Raw genomic sequence first — 23,633 nt, 5'->3', positions numbered from 1 at the left:
CATCGTGTTGTTGCAACATTTATGCTCATGGGACATAAATTCTGATAGAAATAGAGGCTTTAATATCACTGACCGATTTACAGCTAACCATTAAGGGCCAACATACGTTCACACAGTGAGGCACCCTGGTACCAGCCTATTTAGATGTCCATTAATATGTGATGACACAAACAACCTCTCCTTTTTACAATTACTGAGAGATGGGTTAAGAAACGTTCATTGATTAAGACATCCATCTCAATGTGACGTCCAGTAACTATGAATACTTATATATGATTATGAAAATAATCCCACATGATTCATCAATACCAAAGTAGATTGCATTAAAAAATTCGGTAATTTTCATAAACGTGTACCGACAACTGGAAATATTGACTACTGTGATATGTAGTGAACGTTCCAGTACTGGGCACTTGTACACTCGTGAAGTGCTCCTAATATGGTTATCGGTTTTGGATACATCAAGATCGTACGGCGCCAGCAAATAACTAAAAAACTACAAATCCCAGCAACACCTGACGCCCTGACGCACGGTCACGTGCCATGACACGCATTTGTGTCCAGGATACTAATGGCGGCTTCCTGTCCGGTCGGGTACCTCCCCAAGACAGCCTAGACGGATGTCCGGAGTACCGACGGACAGGTAAGCGTCTGTGTGGTACCTTATGATTTCAGCTAGGGAATTTATTTACACTTATTTTGTCGGAATTGCAATTCAATATGCAGTTTGAGTGGCTGGTTAAACGTGGTCCGCGTAATATCGAGTGGAGAATTATGGCTCCGCAACAAATACACTGTAGTGGGACTTTGCCACACTGAGTCTTAGAACCTTGGTTACATTTATAGGTAGGGAACTTATCTATACTCAGTTTCCCGGAATTGCAATTCAATACGCAGCTCAAGTGGCTGGCTAAGTGTGGCTCGTGTAACACCGAGTAGAGAGTTATGACTCCGCAACAAACACACGCTGAAGTAGGACTTTGCCACGCTTAGTCTTAGAACCTTTGTGACATTTTCTTGCTTGCATTTGTGCGCCTCACATGTTTCAATACGCCCCGTCCCCTGATGCTAACATCTGAATGTGCCAGAAGGAACGGCATATTTCGTGGCACAGGTTGGGCGGCGGTTAACTTGGTGTTTACAGATCCATACACCTAATGGACACAAGATAATTCAAGCATCTCAAGAACATATTATGACTACGAGCCTCTGATGCTCATGATTGGTATATAGCGCAATCTTAAGTCCTTCCCTTATTTTACTTTTTATTTCTTCCTTTCAATAGAGCGGTGCTCCGTTTTACCTGAGCTGTAGCCAGGTGAGGTGGGGTGTGCATTCCCTAACTACTAGGTGAGTGGAAATCACAAATGACTCTAATGTGCCTGAACAGTTTTATGGTCTTTTTGACCTTAAAAAAATTTCTTTGGCAAATGAAAAATGATACATATGTTGTAAATGTATGGTGACTATCTATAAGTTCTATGTGTTCTTTCTTTTTTCTATTCGTCCGATATGGGATGACCATGAATCATCACAACAGGCGAAGCCCAGGTGATATTGTTTATAATTTTTCACATCACTATTTACACTTAGCAGTAGCAGCAATTAAGGTCCTGAGGAAGCAGTAGGAGACAAATAGGCTCCGCATCCACTGCAGAAACATGTCGACCATACACCAATTGAAGTAGTTATTTGTTTGCACTACTAAGCACTGTTTTTTAATGTCTGGGAGCGGATAGGATGTAATAAAATCAGTTTTCCATTTCCACTACCCAATTTTAAACACTTTTTACATTTAGCACTTATGATTCAGTTTCACATTTTTGCACTGCTAGTCAGTTCACCTCCTGATGCCAGAATATACCACATTCACATTTGAGATACTGTGACTAGATGAGGCTACCACCTGCCTAATCTACTGTGGGTAAAACCACTATCCTTCAGGGAGAAGGATCCCAAATGATGCAGGGCGGTACAGGTCGGTGATCTGATGGGAATAATTATTTCACCACGTTATATTATATAGTAGATTTCGCGGTTGTACCCCTAAGTTACACAGATAGTCCTTAGATAGTCCTTTTTTGTTTGACCCATTGTTATCCAAGTTGTTGGTATTCATATTGTTAAGGGATGATAGCAATGTAAGGTCGGTAAACATTCCCTTAGACCCCCTCTTGTATTCGTTTTGTGGTGTACATTACCCAGAGAGAGGAGGGTGGGGGATTCCAAATTTTCGGCTATATTATTGGGCTGCTTTGTTGAAACATATGGGTGTCTTGAACTTTCATGAGGTAATGATAGAAGAACCTGTTAGGCCCTCAATTTATGAAATGGTATTGGGTGAAGAGGCCAGCCAATGTCTAGTTAAAATAATTGAGCCCAGTTATTATAAAAAACGAAATTTAAAATGTTATTGACGGCTTTTGAAATCTGGAAAAGATTAAAGGTTAGATTTGGTTTGAATTCTAATTTGAATTGCTATACACCTCTAAACACCTGTCGTACATTACCAGATATGTTCAGGGACCAGTTGATGGACAGGTGGCATTCAGCAGGGATTTGTACATTAGAAGATTTATACCAGGGGGACCAAATTGCCTCTTTTACTTCGTTGCAGCATAAATATAATTTGTCTAGGACAGATTTCTTTAAGTATTTACAAATACAAAGTTTTTGGATAAAATGAGGATGCAGGATCAGCTAAAGGTAGAAAAAAATGATATATTAGAAGCTATAAAAGTGAAAGTAAAGATTGGTCCAGTTTATCAGCTTTTGTTAAGTTGCCTACAAGATGATTTATGTATTTTTGAAGATAAGTGGCGGAGAAAGTTGGGAATTGATAATGTAGTCATGGCTAGAATAATAGAATTAGCAACCAAAGTTCAGATTAATGGTTTGTTAAAAAGTCAACATATTCTGTCTATATTCGATTTGTATTATACCCCTGCCAAATTGGCAAAATGGAAATCGAAAAGAGGTGATAAATGTAACCGATGTTTTTTCATTGCCCTAAATTGTTGCAATTTATAACTGATGTTCAATATTTTGTAAATGTTAGTTTGGGGATTCGATTGAAATTATCACCAGAGATGGTAATCCTTGGCATCCAAGCAGATCAAGCGGGATCCAGGACTGAAGCAAAGGAAAGATTTTTATTTATCTGTATGTCAATCTTTCGGTTATGTATCACTTCTCAATGGTTAGATTCAGATCCACAAAAACAACCGTTTGAAAGAAGGTCTAAGGGCATTTTTAAAGACCAACACATAGACATACCCCCCAAAAAAATGCACTTATAACAACAAAGAATGTCTATGGGTCTAGTAAGTCAACTATACATCCTGTTCAAGACACAACTAGTTAATAAAGAACTTAATAGTAATAAGAGAAATATGTGCACTAGTGTGAACTAGAGGCACAGCATAATATCACTAGGGTATAAAAAGTACCCATCAATGGGAGGCATTTCCATACCGTAAGGGAAGCGGAGGGTGTCGCACGTTACACCTGCGGTCCCTGGCAGCGCTGGGTTCCTGACGCTGTGGTTTTCCGGCCGCCGAGTAGTTTCCATCACTCGGCTGCGGACTGAGGAGAACTACAGCTCCCAGCCTGCCTTGCAGCAGAACATCGCCCACTTCCGGCGGAGCGCGCCCGGAGGCGCAGAAAAGCAGAGAGTTCCCACTGTGGAGCGGGAGGCATTTCCATACCGTAAGGGAAGCGGAGGGGGTCGCACGTTACACCTGCGGTCCCTGGCAGCGCTGGGTTCCTGACGCTGTGGTTTTCCGGCCGCCGAGTAGTTTCCATCACTCGGCTGCGGACTGAGGAGAACTACAGCTCCCAGCCTGCCTTGCAGCAGAACATCGCCCACTTCCGGCGGAGCGCACCCGGAGGCGCAGAAAAGCAGAGAGCTCCCTCCGCGTCGCGGACGCGCGCGGGCGGAGCCGGGCTGAGCCCGGGCAGAGGGCGGGCCGTCTAAGGCCGTCCAAGGACGATCAGGGACGGGTCGGGCCACGTCCATAACATCATGGGTAAGAAGAGGAAATTAGTTACATCTGCTGTGGGGGGAGTAAAAGCCAAAGTTCCCAAATACACCACAAACATTATCACATACTTGACCTCCAAAGTGGACGAACTCACTACCCAGATTGCGGTTACAGAGCGTGCGCTGGGCCTTGAAAGTTCTCCAGTGGGCCCCGGCACATCTATTAACTCCACCATCCATTGTATACCATTGGAACCAAGGGTCATTATTGAGACTTGTAGACCGACTATGCCCCAGTCCCCCACTGTACTCCCAATCCCTGAAGTGTCAGAGATAGTGATACCTCCTGTATCTGAGGTTTCTGGTGATATAGAGAACATTCCAAGTAGCCAGATTGGGGGTCAACGACCTATTTACATCACAGAAGAGGGTATCTCGTCTCTACTAGAAAAACTTTTCTCAGAAAGACTGGAATCTGCTTTGATCCAGATTGCCACTGACATTACTGAGACTTTGAAGGATTGTGTCAAGGACCTTTTGGCGAAATGTGACCGCATAAATGATTTCTTAAACAAACAGGCCACTATTCCCTCTACACAACCAGTGATATGTACACCAGTTCTACAGGTTCCTGCACCCAAGGTTGATAGTCCCTTGATCAACATGGCTACGGATACCATTGTGCACAACAAAACATACGTTGAAAAGGGTAGATCCACGCCCACTATGGAAACGGTGCCTAGTTCCATTCCCTTAGAAGGAGCATGAGGCTTTCAGGGGGGGCGGTCGGTTAGGGTACCCCCAGTAAATTTCCCACCTGATGCTACACCTTTTGTAGCAATACTGGTTAATGTGCCCAAACTTGCTGACGGGGAGGTAGAATCACATATAACCCTCCTTAACCATATCAGAAAATGGTGCAATGCGAATTGCTCAGGCGATAATAACATTGCAGACAACATATTGACAGGAAGGAGGGTAAATTGGGTGGGCAAAACAAAGAAATGTGTGGCAGGCGACTGTGTAATAGTTAATTTTAAATCTCGTAACATAACTAGCCGCCTTTGCTGGGATGCCTCTCCCCTGGACCCTGAAGGCAAGGGTGTTCGTGCTATGCCCCTGGGTTTATTTTATCCCCCAGTACATATGTCAGTCGGTGGGGAGAAAACCAGGCCGCAGTACAACACTAACCCATGGGAAGCAGATAAAGCAACTATGCCTTTACAAGTTAATCAATGGGCTACAAAGCTGTCCAGGGGTGATGGCACAGCTGATATTTCAAGGAACATGCCTAGAGAAGATCTGATCCTGGCAAATAGATTTATGGCCCTTGCCACGCAGGCAGAAACTGACTGACTAGAGCATGACCAAACAAGTAAGAAAGCTTACGGCCATGATAATGCTACTACAATTTCACCTGGTAATACATTGCTTGAATGTTGCAATGCACCAATGGACCATGGTCGGGGAAATGTCAAGTTACTGTCCTGGAATATTGCGGGTGTACGTTCAAAGCAGGAAGATCCGATTTGGTTAAAAAAGTTAAACGAGTATGATGTAGTGGCCTTACAGGAAGCTTGGTCAAGGGACAATGTCTTCTGGTTGGATGGTTATACATCATTCTTTGTCCAAGCCCAGAGTTCCCCGGCGGGAAGGGATAGAGGAGGCTTGTTGTTTCTAGTGTCTGTTAATATAGTCGGTTGTATTAAGGAGATACCTAGCTCCTCACACTATTTTCAGCTGCTGGAAATCCTTCTCGCAGATAGAAATAAGATAGTTTTGATAAACTGCTACAATTCAATACATGGGGGTCTCCCAAATTTTGTCTTAGAAGGTTTATCTTCTTTTTTAACTGATTATGTGTCAAAACAAACCACTTTTGTGCAACTCATATTAATGGGTGATTTTAATGTTCATTTGTGTGGGTTACATTGCCAGATTGAGGTTGTTGATGGTCCTGAACACACTACTTTGCCTCATTTTGAGCATAGCTCAAAGGGTTCAGCTATGGAGGATTTGTTATCATCAAATGATTTATATGAACCAGGTTTTTTTTATCCAAATGATCGTGTGGCCACATACAATGCAAGGGGTAGTGAGTCGATCATTGAATATATTTTTATGTCTCCAGGTCTTCTACGTTATGTAGTCTTCTATAACGCACAGAAAGCTGTTTCAGTGATCACAATCCGGTGTCACTAGTCATGGATGGGTCCCTAGGTCTACTTAAAGGTGCCTTGTTGGCCACTTCTGTGAAGGATATTAAGAGTAAAGATCAAGGGAGGCGACTAAAATGGTGCAGAGTGTGCCCTGAGGACTTTCTAGGCCTAATTGAGCAAGAACTAGCAGGGGAACTTGAAACTTGCAGGAACCCAGAAATGGGGGGGAAAGAGGTAGTCGCCGCCTTTGAGGCTATCTGTTCTAGAGTGGAAGAGGAGCTTACAGTTAGCCTAAGGAGGGGACCGGCTCCAGCCCATGGCTGGTTTGACCATGCATGTTCCAAAGCTCACTCTGTGCTGTTGAAAGCGCTTAAACATACCCCTAGAGATAAGTCACTGGTAGCCAAACTGAGGACGAACTACGCTAAGGTGGTGAAGGAAAGGAAAAAAATTATAAAAGAGGAAGCCTGGGACTCCTTAATGGACTCTACTACCCTCAAACAAAGCTCTAAATTCTGGTCTATTATAAATAACCCTCTTTTTGCCCAATCCAGAAATACAGATCTTGAAGTAAATATCCCAGAAGCTGACTGGCTTAAACACTTCTCAGCAATTTATGGTAGCAATGAAGTCATTGAGACATTTCATATGCCCTACCACCCCGATTTGCTACCTAAATTAGAATTTAGTAAAACTGAAGTTGAGGTGGCGATAAAAGGGTCTGCGGGGAATAAAGCCCCTGGTCCAGATGGGGTTCCTTTGGATCTGTACAAATTAGATTCAGAGATGTGGGCAATCATATTAGCGAATGTTTTTAATTGTGTATATGTTGGGGGTTTTCCCAAAACATGGGCATGCTCAATCATAGTTCCTATTTTTAAAAAAGGGCAAAGAAGTGACCCCAAATGTTACCGCCCGATATCCTTGTTGGATTCTTCTATGAAGATTCTGGGCAAAGTTTTGCTCGCCAAAATTAACAAGTGGTCATTGGAAAATGGCATCTTATCCAATGCCCAGTATGGTTTCCGTTCAGGAAGAGGTACAGAGGATCAGTGTTTAAATTTGCATTTGATAATTTCTAAATACACAAAGGCAGGAAAGGGGTCAATTTTTGTGGCCTTCATGGACCTGTCAACAGCCTTTGATTTAGTTAACAGAGCCAAGCTGTGGTCCATGTTGTTAAAATTGGGCCTTGACCCACCTCTTGTCAATTTCCTGGCTGAAGTACATAAAGATTTAAAGGCATCTATCAGAATGAACCAAGAAGGGAATCGTACGGCCTGGTTTAAATCAAGTAGGGGAGTGCGCCAAGGCTGCATCCTCGCCCCTATGTTGTTCTCTTTATATATAAACTCTTTAGAGCAGCACCTCTTAACTGCTTCTGTGGACATACCGCGTGCAGGAGATACTCGTATCCCTGTTCTCCTGTACGCGGATGACGCTGCACTAATAGCTCGGACACACCTGGGCCTTCAAAGATTATTAAATACTTTTAGTGTTTTTATGTCCTCGCTTGACCTAGTGGTGAATAATTCTAAATCGCATGTTATGGCATTTGGGTCTGTAAAAAATAACACCAAATCCTTTTTTTGTAACGGCGAAGCGATCACTAGTGTCAAAGTTTTTACTTACCTTGGAATAATCTTTGATACCAAGGGGAGCTGGCTTCCACAAATAACAGCTAAAACTAAAGCGGTGAGGAGCTCGGCAAATACAATCATAAGTTTTTCAAGGAGACTTGGTGGGAAACCAACTGGTGCACTACTAGCCTTGTATAAGGCCAAAACACTAGCAGAAGCTAGGTACGGAGCAGGTCTGTGGGGTTATACAAAAAGCGAAACTATCCAAAGGGAGGAAAATAAGTTTCTTCGGACTATATTAGGGCTCCCTCAGTCGACAGCCACTTTTTCAGTTCATCAGGAGCTTGGTTTAGGGTACATTACTGATATCCTCTCCATGGCTCCTATTCTTTTATGGATCAGGGTTTGGACGAACGCTAACTTAGACTTGAATCATAAAATATTGATGGACTGTTTAAAACTTGACAAATTTAAAGACATTGACTGGCTGTCATACATTCAAAAGTGTTCAATAGATCTTGGACGCCCTGAGATCTTTTCCTCCCCTCTGGGGTTACAAAAGGCAGACCTAGATTGGGTCAAGTTAAACTTCTCCAAATTGAAGGGCATGGATCGAGAGGAAAATGAACTAATTAAACCCACGGTCAGAGCCCATTTTATGACGATCACTTGCTTAGCCATTCAACCATACCTTGCTGCTGTAAATATCCCTTACCACAGGTGGCTTCTGGTTAAATTTCGTTTTAACCAGATCTACATGGTTCTTTGTGACAGTCATAGCTGGCATAAGCCTGAGGACGCACCTGTGTGCAAGTGTGATAACTTTTCCATACAAGACAATATGCACCTTATGTTGTTCTGTCCATTTTTTAATACTCCTAGACAGAAGTACCTGGTCCCCATATTGAAATGTAAAGCATTTTTACAGGCAAAACCAGCTCTTTTGTACTTACAAATGTTAGAATCACCCTTGATTATGTTTAGTGTGGCCAACTATCTTGTTGCTGCTGTTAGGATTAGGAGGAGGAGAATGAAAATGTAATATTGGGGTTCAAGCTAGAGGTTAAATTGTTCGTACATACGGTAATTTTATTTTGTAAATATTTTAATGCTTTGTTTTAAAATTTGTATATATAATGAATTTCCACTGTATGAATTTTAATGCTTCTGTAAATTGTTCTTGATTGTAGCATGCTTTTATGATTTTTAACTAAATCGAATAAAGTGGTTTTGACTTGACTTGACTTACCCATCAGTTCCCGCTCGGTACCGCCCTAGTCATCATATGGGTTCTCATCATACCTAGGAGAATACATTGACAGCCTCAAGATGTTATAGTGGCTGCTGCCAGTTCATTGATAGTCGTATGTACTATTAGGGAGTATCAGGATGAATGTGTGTAAGAGTAACTGATTTGCAGTGCATAAGTGAGTGAAAGTGAATAAAGTGAGGTATTTAAAATTGGAGAGAAGAGAGTAGAAAAAATAATTTATTGATATCTCTCAGTTACTCCAAAGTCTAAAAACAGTGCAAACATTAAGCAGATTAACCATATGTCTGCTTTTAAAGGTTAGCGGTCGACATGTTTCAGCAGATGTGGATACAGTTTTTCCACTGCTTTCTTCAGGACCAAGTATTCGCTACTGCAAAATCGTGAAGCTATTAAATTTTAAACCATATCACCTGATTATTCCAGGTCATGTATAATATCCTCCAGAGAACTGAATGTTCAGATCAGAAGAGTTGTAGTGCCAGGGACAGGACGTAAGGAAAGGAGAAGAAAAGAAGACAAACAAAACAAAATTGTCAACAGCGTGTTGTACATCTCGTTATCATGTGATTGTCACAGAAAAGTATGGGCAAGGACCCATTACTTTAGAATCAATCATTTTTATTGAGCAGTATAACGTCACTTAACACAGCTCAGCTGCCTACATCAACCAGCCGGCAGAGCAACATCCAGTAATATTGAACACAGCCTTTGGGTCCACACCCCGGAGGGCAACCCGGCGAGGGCGCATGTAATGCCAGGGGAACAGCCAGCACTTTTAGCTTTTACTGCATTTAAGAATAAAAACAGGAACAGCAAAACAAAATAGAAACCCCTCCCGCCACCCCACCCCGGCGGAGCGAGGAGAACGAGATTAAGCCAGCAAGGTCAAAGAGTTGGCCGGCCCTCTTGCAGCCTTCCTCCCTCCAGCGCTGAAAGATCGGGGAAGAGCAGCCAGGTGGGAAATCCGGATTATCGACAATGGGCGTCATGGGCGAGGGGAAGGCGGTCCAGCCCTTACGCCGCGCCAATTGGTCCGATGCCTTCATAGTCGGCGACGTCACCGGGGACGAGTATAAACCCCAAGCTCTATGTTTTCGAGGGAGCCACAACTCGCGCCAAATATTGCAGCCTGCCACCGCCTGATCCATAAACATCTAGTGCTTACTGGAGTATGGCCTGTTCCATTCGAGAATAAATCACAGACAGGCAGTCTGGTAATATGCTTGCAATGAGGGAAAGCCCAGCCCACTGCTGGCCCTAGGGGCCGTAAGCATCAAAGAGGCAAGCCGTGGACGTTTGTGATTCCATAAGAATTTGGTAAGCAGCCCCTGCAGCTTCTGTATGGTACCCGGCGGGGGGCTCGGAGGCAACATCTGGAAAAGGTATAAAATGCACGGAAGAACTGTCATCTTGACTGCAGCCAGTCTACCAAACCATGCGAGTCGGAGACAGGACCAGTCTGACAGAGATTTGGTTGTTTGCTCAACTAGGAGCTTGTAGTTAAGAGAGACCGTCTGTGCTATAGAGGAGGCAAGGCGAATCCCCAGGTATGGGATGTCAGAATCCTGTTGTAGGTCTTGCACGTCAGCAGCAGGGACCGACCCATTAAGGATCTGTAACCAAGAAAAGTTAACTTTAAAACCTGCAACGCCACCGAAGTTGCGCAATTCCATTGACAAGTGCCGCAAGGAGGTGTGAGAGCACGTAAGCGAAAGAATCACGTCATCGGCGTAGAGGCTTATTTTGTGTGTGTCTGCTCCAAACCGAATCCCCTCAATACCTCCATTGGACAGCACTTTCTGGGTAAAGGGCTCCATATAGAGCGCGAAGAGCTGCGGCAACAGGGGACACCCCTGTCTTGTCCCGCGAGCGATGGGGAAAGGGGCAGATCTGCAGCCGTTTACCCGGACCGCCGTTTTCGGTGCCGCATACAGGCAGCGGACCCATCTTAAGAAGTTATCCCCCAGTCTGAAAGCTTTCAAAGCAGCAAACAAATACATCCAGTCAACGCAGTCGAAGGCCTTCTCCGCATCTATTGATAAAAAGAGGGCCTGCGTGAGAGAGAGATGCACAGAGTCCATGAGGTGCAGAAGTCTCTTAGTGTTTTCCCCCCTTACCGCATCGGTATAAACCCCACTTGGTCCGGTTCTATGATGCAGTCCATGAGTGGGCTAAGGCGAGCAGCCAGAATGCTAGCGAAAAGCTTGGCATCGATGTTGAGGAGTGAGATCGGGCGGTACGATCCACACTCCATGGGGTCTTTCCCTACCTTGGGAATAACTGTGATCGAGGCCTCCGCCATTGAAGGGGTCACCTCTCCTGTCTCCAGGAAGGAATTAAAAAGGCGAGTTAAAAAGGCGCTAATTCCACACAAAACTTCTTATAAAAAATGGCCGAGAAGCCGTCTGGTCCCGGGGATTTGGCCAGTTTCAATCGCGCGATCGCGGAGATGATTTCCTCGATACGTATTTCAGCGTTGAGCTCTGCTGCCGAGGTCTAAGAGAGGGGCGTTGCTCCACATGAAGCCAGGTACGCCTCCACACGCTCCGGCTCCGAGGGTTCCTGGCGGTACAAGGTGTGGTAAAACTGCCGGAAAGAGTCTGCATCAAGGGAATCGGTAGTCCACTCCACCCCACCTGCATCCCTAATGGCCTGGACAAGTTCTGCTGCGTTCGGGCTCTCAACCTATGTGCCAACATCCGGCCCCTTTGTCCCCGCTGAGATAAAACTTGTCATAAAGGGGGTGGTGATGGACAGAGTATCTGAATTAAGCAGAACACTCCTACCCAGTCAAAAGATCAGGGCTTGATCCATCACCGTTTTTTAGCTCACTGCACCATCCCAGTTCAGAACCTGGCTACATGCAAATTAGTCTGTCCCTGGCCCAGTGCATCATGGGAACAGGGCAGACCAAACTACCAAGCCAATTCTTTACTGGAAAGGAAACAAGCTTCCGGGGACTGGTTTCTGGCATTACAGCCGTCTTCGGCCCGGCTTGCTTGAATCCTGATGGTGCAGTGAGCAAGGGACTCACATCTGAGCATACCCTTCCACGCTTGTGGTGGCCAAAACGATTCATAAAGGGGGTGGTGATGGACAGAGTATCTGAATTAAGCAGAACACTACTACCCAGTCAAAAGATCAGGGCTTGATCCATCACCGTTTTTTAGCTCACTGCACCATCCCAGTTCAGAACCTGGCTACATGCAAATTAGTCTGTCCCTGGCCCAGTGCATCATGGGAACAGGGCAGACCAAACTACCAAGCCAATTCTTTACTGGAAAGGAAACAAGCTTCCGGGGACCGGTTTCTGGCATTACAGCCGTCTTCGGCCCGGCTTGCTTGAATCCTGATGGTGCAGTGGCCCGGAAGCTTGTTTCCTTTCCAGTGAAGAATTGGCTTGGTAGTTTGGTCTGCCCTGTTCCCATGATGCACTGGGCCAGGGACAGACTAATTTGCATATAGCCAGGTTCTGAACTGGGATGGTGCAGTGAGCTAAAAAACAGTGATGGATCAAGCCCTGATCTGTTGACTGGGTAGGAGTGTTCTGATTAACTCAGATACTCTGTCCATCACCACCCCCTTTTTGTAATTATTGAGATAAAACTTGTGGCGCAAGCGCAGGAGGGCGTATTCCGCTCGGTCCAAGTTGAGATGTCTAACCCCTTGCATGCTGCCGCGATTCTGCGCCTGTGCGGCACATTCCGATCGCGGGTGCGGTCTGGGAAAGCTAGCACCCCCGTAAGCTCTGTCTTCAAAAAGGGCTCCTGGTGTTCATTTGGGGCATAAAGGGAGCCTACCGTGAAATGCGTGATCCCCCATTGGATCCTGACCGCCAGAAAGCGCCCCTTAATAGCAACCACTTGGGATAGGACCTTACAGTGAGCTTTAGCGCTAAACAGGATAGCCACCCCCTGCTTTTTCGCTGGACATGAGGACCACAACTGCACTGGGAAACGCCGGCCTCTCATCCTCCTAGTATCTCTGAAGAGGAGGTGAGTCTCCTGTAACAGACACACATCCCCTTCCGCACTCTTCAACAATGATAGTATGGCTGCGCGCTTAACAGGGTTATTGAGACCCCGAACATTCAAGCTAACAATTTTGAAATCCTTAACCATACTCGCTGAAAAGGGATAAAAGCATTAGACACGGCATCTGAAACTGGACCATTGAAGGACAGCTTGGCGGCACCCTACCCTCCCAACCTACCCCTAATCCCCCTGAGCACTGATGCCGAGCCCCAAAAACAACCCCTCCCCAAAACCCCCAAAAATATGGCACAACAGTTCAAGAGAAGGGAACACACGATAGTTCGTAGTGTAGGCCACAAAGGCAGGGGAACATGGCACCAACCAGGTATTCGTCCAATTCCTGATAGAGGACTCACCTCCGAACCAGGACATAGAAGATCTATTCATTTACCTCCTGTGAACCGTCACCTCCGTCGCCCGCTACTGGCCCTGTTAGGGTCTGGTGAAGGATCCATACCTCAAGTGCCTGCGGACGCGTCCGTCACCTGGGCCACAGCGGCCACCGCAGCCCCACATTCCAACAAACTCGCTGATAAGTCAGGTTTCGCTGTGGGAACAGGTTTACCAACTCGCTGCCATTCCGCTGATCGCCGCCGTCGACTACTGGGAGGGCCGCTGGCCTCAGAAGGAAGGGTGGGCAGGTCCAGCACCAAGATGTCGCATGGCGCCTCCAGGGACCGGACCTGGATGAGCTTGGCCTTCCACTTAAAGATGAGCCGGAATGGGTGCCCCCATGAGTAGGGAACACTCTGCTCTCGCAGGAAGGTGGTGAGAGGTTTGAATTCCCTCCTTTTAACCCGAGTAAAGGCTGCGAGGTCTTGAAAAAGCAAAGGACGGTAGTCGCCGAACTGAAGGGGGGGCGAGGTCACGGGCTTTTCTCAGGATCCGTTCTTTGAGTTAAAAGTCATGCACACATACCAATATGTCAGGAGGAGGGGCCTTAGGTCCCCGGGGGAGACCAACATGATGCACTCGATCCATTTGGATATCCTGCACGTCCTCCTCACTAAGAATGTGCTTGAAGAGGGCTCCCACATATTCTCGGAGGTCCGACCCCTTGCCCTTCCAGAGTACCACCCTAATCTAGATGTTATTGCAGTGGGACCTATTCTCTAAGTCCTCGGTGTGGGCTTGCAGGTCCAAGTTATGTTCTGTGAGGCGGATCACGTCTTGCTGGCGTTGATGAATATCCTCCGCTGTCCCCAGATCATGCTCTTCCAGGGTCGCGACCCGCTCACCCACACATTCCACGTCCCGCCGCACCTCACGAAGATCAGACACCAGCTGGGAGCGCAATTCCGCAATGTCTTCCTTGATCGCGGAGAACAGCTTGACCATGACGGCCTTGGTTGCCGGCGCCTCAGGATCTTCCTTCCGCGGGGTCTTGTCAGCCACCGGTGAGGCGGACCGCCCCGCCACCTTTGGTGTCCCATGTTTCACTGTCTTATCTTTTTTTAACCTGTTCGTCGCCATAGCCGAACTCAAGGGAGCCTAATAGCAAGCCGAGAAAGCAATAGGGGCCGCACCGCCCGGTCCCCCTCCGTTGATGTCTCTGCAGGCGTCCAAGCAGCTCCACTCGCCAGGCTAATGCTCAGTCCCTCGGCAAGTCACCTCAGGGCCCTATGCGCTGCTACGTTCCGGGACTAACCGCTGTTGGTTTCGGCGCAGTGAGCGGCAGTAGGGCGCCACTTCCAGTTCCAGGCCCCTCACCACCTGCTCTTGCCCACTCAAGCCCCAGGGGGGGCAACAACAGCCCCGATCACCTAGCCCCGCTCCGCTCTACAAGCGTGCCCACCACCATCCGTCGGTCTGCAGCCCGAGCCTCAGTTACCCCAGGGGGCTCCCTCCTGTTCCTCACCTCCAAGTGTCTCCCAGGGTCGTTGCTGCGGAGTTAGTGCCGACGATGGGCAGCAGGCATCACAGGGACCCTGTTTTCTGGGACCTCAACGTCCTCGCCCCCTCCGGGCACACTCCGCACTGTAGGGCTGGGTGCACGGGTCCCACACTTCACCCCTCCTCCAGCAGACGGCCTCTCTCCAAGGGCCAGTCAGGAGCCTCTGTGGTTGTGTGGCCTCCACCACATCAAGGACAGTCGGGGACAGCTACTGCTCCCTGAATGGCGCAGAGCTAGGCCCAAATCAGCCACCCCAGGTGAGTTCAGCGCAATCACCTTCAGGCATTTGGCGGGGTGGCAGATCAGTCCCAGGGCCCACCGTTCCTCCTTGGGGTGCCGTGATCCGTTCTAAGAGCGGGGGAGGGGCCCCCCGTCAGCACTGGGCCCCTCCAACTTACTTCAGGCTTCAGGCCTGCCGTAGTCCCCGGGCCACCACCAGGAAGTCGCGTAGCTTGTCTGGCCGCACTGCTTCCGACATTGACCGGGGCACCGCTCCTCACTCCTGCGCCGGTCGGCTGCAGGCTCTTAGCGGCGTCCACCGGCCCGCGGACCAAAACGCAGATGTCCCCCGGTGGCCCCCACGTTCACCCCACACGCCAAGGCCGTAGGCTGGGTCAGCGCCCCCACTGGGTGCTGGGAATCTCGGGGACCGCAACGTGTTCTCGGCGGGCCCAGTCTCCGCCGTCGCCTTCACCGCGGGGACCCAGCCGGCCCTCCGCTGCGCTACTGGCAGAGGTCGCTCTCTTCCCTCTGGCTCGGGACGCCCAGAGACAGTCCCCAACGCCTCTGCAACTGCCGCTCCCGGCACACCAGCTCCGCAGGGCAGACCGCACCTCTCCGGGGCCGCCTGCTGCGCTGACCACGAGGCACACCTGGCACGCCACTCATCTGGGCCGCACCCCTCCACACCCCCTCGATCAGGCCCGATTTGCAAAATAAAGGCACCGGACACCGCTGGACGACACCCGGGCTCACGGCACCGCAGGATCTGGCGTGGATAGGCGCCTAACAGGGCGATATTCAAAGCTATGCAATATGCGGCGCCGGAGAGACTGAAAGCACATCCTACTCCGCCGCCATCATGGCCACGCCCCAGGACCCATTACTTTAAAGAAAAAGTCCGCTTACCTATACGGTAGACGGATAATGCATCACCCCACCTGGCTGCAGCTCAGGTAAGTGGAGCACCGCCCTAATAAAAACAGTAAGGATGACAAATCAGGGCATTCAAAGATTCCCCAAGATGACACCTTGGAAGTAGTGGGTAGCCTTCTGCAAGAGAGAGACTTACAGTCAATAACACCGGTTAATTTCATCATGAATCTTGCATATCTGGCAATGAATGAAAATGTCTTTAGGTTTGAGGAGACAATCTACCTACAAACATCTGGGACCAGCATGGGAAGTGTTTTCGCTCCCAGCCTAGCGAACCTGTACGTGCATCATTTCGAACAGGAGTATGTGTTGACACCCACCAATCCTTTCCTTATGTCCTTACGGACATGGAAGCGATATATCGACAAACTTTTTGGTGTCTGGCGTGGTACTGTCGAACAACTTCTAACTTTCCATCAATGGCTGAACACAAGAAATGCACAGCTCCGGTTTACAGTTGAACACGATACACATCAACTTGCTTTCCTTGACCTTCTGATCACTGCTACTCCTTCTGGCCTGGGATCAGAACTTTACAAGAAACCTATGGCTCGCAACTCTTTATTGAGTTATGAAAGTTTCCATCCGAGATCCTTAAGGAACAATTTGCCATATGGCCAGAGGAATTGTTCCAACAAAGAAACCTTCAAAGAACATGCAAATAATCTCGAAGACCAATTGGTAGCCAGGAAATATCCCAAAAAAATCATACGACAATCAAAGAAGCGTGCATCTAATAACAACCGTGAAGCCCTCCTGGAACCTTCTATCCCCAAAGAAAAATCCAAAAGAATGACCTTTGTCAACACATTTAATACAAAATCCAACCAGGTACAAAAAAAAATCCAGAGACATTGGTCTATTCTGAACACCAGAGGAGATCAACTGCCTCCTCCCTTGTTTGCGTTCAAACGGGGACCTAATCTGAGGGATAAATTAGTGCACAAAAGACCGAAAAGCAAAGAAGTGCGAGCAGTGGGCACCCTATGGGACTTGCCAGCAGTGGAAGGGCACCACCCGTGTGGCATGTGTGCAGCATGTCCTCAGACGAGCAAGTCTCTAAGTGTGGACATTGGCACCAATCGACCCTGGCACCAGAAGAAATTCTGGAACTGCAACAGCCAGAATCTTATCTATCTAATCACTTGCCCATGCCAATTGAGGTATGTTGGCATGACCACAAGGAGGATTAAAGTTTGTATTTCTGAAAACAAAAGCACGATTCGGTGTCGTAAACAGGCCACCCGTCTTACAGCCCATTTTTTACAAGCTGGACAAAGCCCGACAGAATTTACCTGGACAGTTCTAGAGCAACCGTTCATTCCAGAGCATGTGGCAGATATCAGAAAATACCTATTCTCCAGAGAGCAAAAATGGGTATACAAAGTCAACACTGACAAAGAAGGATTGAATGAAGACATGCCATGGATGTCACTATGATAGTTGCAACATTCCTACATGGTTGACATTGGTCTAGACCTTTTCATACATCTTAATTAATATAGAATGCTCATCTAAACCAACATCGAACGACGTCAGTCTAATATACATCACAGACCAGATATGATGTTAAGATAGAGATTCACTGGTCCAACATGTAATTCATAAGTGTTGAGACTCATGGACACTTAGAAAACTAAATGAATCGCCCAAAAGATCAGCCGCGGAGTGAGTCCTCTGTAAAACAACAAATATGCGTGCATAGCATATAACATGCATAACATCACGATTCCGTCCTATTTTGATCGATGATGTTCAGTGATCAATGATCGTGCAACATCACTAAAATGCACCATATACTGCAGCGATCGCTCGTTCAATGATTTCAAGAAAATTTCTCAGAGAGTTAGATTATTGGCCCGTAATGTTCTATGTGCCAAATAACAAAGGTGCTCCCTTGATATTGGCCCTGACTATTAATGAAGCTCCTTTTGATTCATAAGGACTGGCCCGTGTAAATACTTATGAAAGTTACGTGGTCATAATTGAATGGTGCTAATAAGATTCCTCTTTACATCACTAGTGGTCACATCGAACCTACCAACTCTATTAGATATCAGCAAAACAGTGAAAGAGGGGTCGCAAACTACATTTCCCAAGCTCAAATTCAGTTCTGATTCCTAAAGAGGTTTATTTAGAAGGATCGGACCGTGTAAAATATGAAAAATATGAGAATTACGCTGCCATAATCGAATGATGCGACTAACATAACTTTTTAAGTAAGTCTGGCAAAATCAAACTCACAAACTTTATTATATCTCAGAGTATACAGTGAAAGTATGGTCTTAAACTACATTTCCCAAGCTTTAAAGCGAACTCAGTAGTCACGTGATAGGGGTCCTCCCTTTTATGCACAAGGATCGGACCGTGTAAATATGAAAATTACGCTGTCATAATCGAATGGTGCGATTACTATAACTTTCTGAATCAGTCTGTAACATCAAACTAACAAACTATATTATACCTCAGAGCATATAATCACAGTATCGTCTCAAACTACATTTCCCAAGCTCCAAAGCAAACCTAGTAGTCACGTGATACACATGGCACGTTTTGTCAACAAAAAAGGCTCTCGAGTGCGGTGATTCACCTCCCCAGTCAGCTCGGAGGGACGCCAAGGAGAACCGATGGACAGGTTGGTTGGTTCCCGCACGAGTGCATGTGAGATGATCTGAGGGCCTTATGGATATTTGGTAATTCTCGTAGGCATTATAGGTGGATGCAGGACAGTGGCAGTGTTCTAGTCCGCTGGCAGGGCTGCTTGCAAAATTAGTAATACCAGCTTCCACTTTTAAAATATTTTAGCCTGATTTACTGTTTTATATTTGAAGTTGGAGGGGCTCTGCTTACCTGTGCTCAATTACCGGGTCTCCCTGCCTTGGTCCGACGCGGTGTTTACCGTTGCGCGGAGGGCGGCGAGACAGAGACAGGCACTTCAGGTTGGGGAGGGCAGCGGTCTAGTTGCCAGGAGGGCTCCTCTTTAAAATCGGCTTGACTCTGCGGCCGCGGCGCGGATACAGGACAGTGTTCTAGTCCGCTGGCGGGGCTGCTTACAAAATTAGTAATACCAGCTTCCACTTTTAAAATATTTTAGCCTGATTTACTGTTTTATATTTACTTGTGTGTGAAGTTGGAGGGGCTCTGCTTACCTGTGATCAATTACCAGGTCTCCCTGCCTTGGTCCGACGTGGTGTTTACCGTTGCGCGGAGGGCGGCGGAGACAGAGACAGGCACTTCCGGTTGGGGAGGGCAGCAGTCTAGTTGCCAGGAGGGCTCCTCTTTAAAATCGGCCTGACTCTGCGGCCGCGGCGCGGATGCAGGACAGTGGCAGTGTTCTAGTCAGCTGGCGGGGCTGCTTGCAAAATTAGTAATACCAGCTTCCACTTTTAAAATATTTTAGCCTGATTTACTGTTTTATATTTACTTGTGTGTGAAGTTGGAGGGGCTCTGCTTACCTGTGCTCAATTACCGGGTCTCCCTGCCTTGGGCCGGCGCGGTGTTTATCGTTGCACGGAGGGCGGCGGAGACAGAGACAGGCACTTCCGATTGGGGAGGGCAGCGGTCTAGTCGCCAGGAGGGCTCCTCTTTATATTCAACATGCCTCGGCAGCCGCGCTGAAGGCGCGCCAAAGGCAAGCCAGTCTGCGGCCGTCCAGGGCTAGGGGCCAAAACCCCTGCCGGTTCAAAATCAAGGCACCACTATAGTCCCCGGAGGCTTCGGGCCCTCTGCCCCAGCCTGATGGGTAAGTGCAAACGTAGTATTAAGCTGGATGGTGAGAGCTGGCAATGTAGCCACTGTTCGTTCTGTGTGGCCGCATGAACAGGAATGGGGGAGGGAGGTCTTTCACTTAGGCTATCAAAATTAATTGTAGATCCCTGAGGAAGCACAGACTGGAGTTATACGATCTATTATCGGAAAAAAAAAATCAATGCCATATTCCTCACGGAGACATGGCTGGACGCTGACTCTGCGCCTGAAACTTTGGAGGCCCTCCCAAAAGGTTATGGGATAATGAGAGTCGATAGACAGTTGGGGCGGGGAGGGGGCATCGCAATTATTTACAAGCATGACATTCGATGCTCTCTCACCCCTGCTGACATAGTCGATAGCGAGGCACTCGAGGTTTATACCTAGCCTCACTGACTATCTTGTCCAGCCTGCCCTGCGGTATGAAAAACTACTGCTGCTAGGCGTTTTAAATTTGCACTTTGACGATGCTACTAGCCCAAGGGCACAAGAGCTGTGCCAGGAATTGGAAATGTTGCAACTCTTTCTAAAATCTGTACTCCCTACCCATAAGTTGGGTCATTTACTTGACCCTATCTTTGCTAACTGGGATGCGCTGGAATTAGAGCCTCCGCTTCCGGTGCTGTGGTCAGACCATTTTCTGATTACATTTAGAGTAAAATTGCCCCGTTCCAAACTACAGGAGAAAGCCAAGCCTGGTCTGAAAAGAAGGAGGTGGGCGGGCTTCTCACAAGGAGCTTTTGACCTGGTCTTTCAAAAAAGGCCCCCCCCCTCTGGCCACGAGCCAAACGAAGCATGTAAAGATCTTGAGAGCCGAATAACTGAGGCTCTGGATTGTACCGCACCTTGGTCTATTAAAACTTCTATTAACAGAGGAAAAACCGCACCCTGGTTTAGTGAGGAATTACGGACCGCCAAATCGTCCTGCAAACATCTAGAGAGGCGCTGGAGGAAAAATTTCTCAGCCAACCTGGAAGCAGAATATAAAATCTGCCTAAAGAGCTACCATCAGCTCATTAGGAAGGCAAAGTCTGCTTACTTTAACTGTAGGTTTCAAACAGCGGAAAATTCTACTAAAGAGCTGTTTAAGATCTTTAAGGAAATCTCCTCCTGGCAACCATCGCAGAGCCTATTATTAGCTCTGTTGAGACATGCAATCGAGTGGCTGAATATTTTGCAGAGAAGGTCGAGAAGATCTACTCCTCTTTCCCTGCCCCTGCTCGTGCTGGAATAAGTGGGGGAAAGGAATCCATGGGTGCTCCTGAAGCACAGGGCCTGTTTGAACTAATTGTGCCTCCACAGGATACTCTTAAAGATGTTGCCATTAGCATTAGATCAGGCTTCCCCAGGGACCCAGCCACCCCTAGGCTGCTTAGAGGTAGTATTGACGTAATGGAGCCTCACATCAGACATCTGGTAGAGTTTTCATTTATCTCAGGACTTGTCCCGGAAAGCTGGAAGGAGGCTGTGGTTCTTCCTTTACAGAAGAAGTTGAACATTAGCATCGACCAGCTGGATAACCTGCGCACCATCTCACTACTTCCGTATTTTGGCAAGATAGCAGAAAAGATTGTGAACTCCCAATTGACTGCTCATATTGCGAATAACAACCTTCTCCATCCCTCGCAATCCGGCTTCCGAGCTCTCCATTCTACTGAATCGGCTCTACTCTACCCCACTGAGATTATACGGAAGCTTGTGGACGAGGGGCAAACAGCGGCCTTAATTCTTTTAGACTTAAGTGCCGCTTTTGACACTGTCGCCCACCATACTTTATAGCACTATCTAGAGAACGGAGGTGTAGGTGGCAGAGCATTAAAGTCGCTGGAATATTTTCTATCCGGGCGCAGCTTTCAAGTCATGCAAGGCAGCCATGACTCTAAGTAAGTTGGCCCAGGGGGTGCCTCAGGGCTCCATTTTGAGCCCTCCTTTGTTTAACCTTTACGTTGCCCCTCTGGCTAAGATCGCTGACACTTTTGGGAGTAATGCCTTGTCCTATGCCGATGATACCCAGCTGGTGGGCTCTCTGACCCAAGCCCGGTCGGATGCTGCCTCCAATTTTGTATCCTGCCTTCAAGAAATGGCTGTTTGGATGGCAAATAATTGCCTAAAATTGAACTGCAGCAAGACCGAGGTATTGGTAATAGGGAAGGCTCCATCAGTATGGTCCTCGGCATGGTGGCCACAGTCATTGTGCCCCACTCCGACCCCGTGCGTGCAAGCTAAGAATCTCGGGATTTGGGTGGCCTATATATAAGTTGTCCTTCGATTACCACACCAGGCGGGTGGAAGGCGCCTGTTTTGGTATCTTGAGGGGACTACGGAAAACCTTGGACACCCTACCTACGTCATCTAGGAAAATCCTCGTGCATGCTCTGGTAACCTCATGACTTGACTACGGTAATCTGCTGTATCTGGGTGACAATGTTAAATGTTTGCAACGTTTGCAGTCCATTCAAAATGCAGCAGCAAGGCTAGTTTTTATGCTCTCAAAAAGGGCCTCTGCCTCTGGTGCGTTGGCATCTTTACATTGGCTCCCTATCAGGGAAAGAGTAAAGTTTAAGGCCTTGTGCGTGAGCCACCGGATTTTACAGAGAAAGGGGCCAAGGTACCTGCATGACTTCTTAATCCCCTATCTTCCGTCTAGACTCTTAAGGTCTAGTGGGAAAGGGAAGGTGCATGTTCCTAAAATCCGAAGAGCTAGAATGGGTGGCCGCTCGTTCTGCTATCTGGCAGCTCAACTGTGGAACTCGCTCCCTCAGACACACCGGCTGGAGTGTTCGGAATCCACCTTTCGTAAGGGTCTTAAAACTCACTTGTTCCCTGCCCTCTAATCTGTTCTGCTGAGCTGTCTGTTGATTGTTGTTGTCTTTGCTCCGCAGTGCGGGAACAAACTGGACTCAGTGTAACCAGGCGCTTTATAAATGTAATTATTATTATTATTTCTAATATTATTACTCGTTTTTTTTAACCTTGGCTTAAGACTTACTTACAGTGCAACGTTTTCTGCCATGATTGCAGTATAGAGACATCGAGCAGACACTGACATGAGCGTGTTTATTAAGAAGGCGGTGATGCTTTGTATATCCTGACACGCGACCATGCTGTAGCGCGAGGTTTTCTGTCGAAACTCTGTTGTGTAGATACTGAGCAGAGTGACATACGTTCTTGTTAGAAATACAGGCGGTGACACTTTGTAGAGGAATAGTAATAATCCACTTTCCCTCTTATGTTATTTAACCGTCATCAGCACAGAATGATCAGGTTTCTTAAGTATCAACATCGAACAAAGCCGGTCAATTGTGCCTTTTTAGATCTAATGCCTCATTCTAAAGGAACCATATAATAAGTGGCTTCTATTATATGCGACGAAGTTGTGAATGTCCCACTATGAGATATATGACTTACCCACTAGAAGAGCATCCTATACCATCTATGAATGCCCTGATTTGTCATCCTTACTGTTTTTATTAGAGCGGTGCTCCACTTACCTGAGCTGCAGCCAGGTGGGGTGATGCATTATCCTTCTACCGAATAGGTAAGCAGACTTTTTCTTTAAAGTAATGGGTCCTTGCCCATACTTTTCTGTGACAATCACATGATAACGAGATGTACAACATGCTGTTGACATTTTTGTTTTGTGTGTCTTCTTTTCTTCTCTTTTCCTTACGTCCTGTCCCTGGCACTGCAACTCTTCTGATCTGAACATTCAGTTCTCTGGAGGATATTATACATGACCTGGAATAATCAGGTGATATGGTTTAAAATGTAATAGCCTCACGATTTTGCAGTAGCGAATACTTGGTCCT

The 23,633-nt window shown here is 47.1% G+C and overlaps 1 protein-coding gene across 2 annotated transcripts in view; it reads right to left on the bottom strand.

The window, feature by feature from the left end:
* LOC144761662 (VIP peptides-like) overlaps positions 1–23,633 on the bottom strand; it is a 333,664-nt gene that overhangs the window by 45,530 nt on the left and 264,501 nt on the right. The gene's annotated exons all lie outside the window — the stretch shown is intronic.

Source organism: Lissotriton helveticus, chromosome 6 (assembly GCF_964261635.1).
Source record: "Lissotriton helveticus chromosome 6, aLisHel1.1, whole genome shotgun sequence".
Taxonomy (NCBI): Eukaryota; Metazoa; Chordata; class Amphibia; order Caudata; family Salamandridae; genus Lissotriton; species Lissotriton helveticus.
The sequence above is the reverse complement of the archived record's forward strand: the minus strand, read 5'-3'. Positions and strand labels throughout refer to the sequence as shown.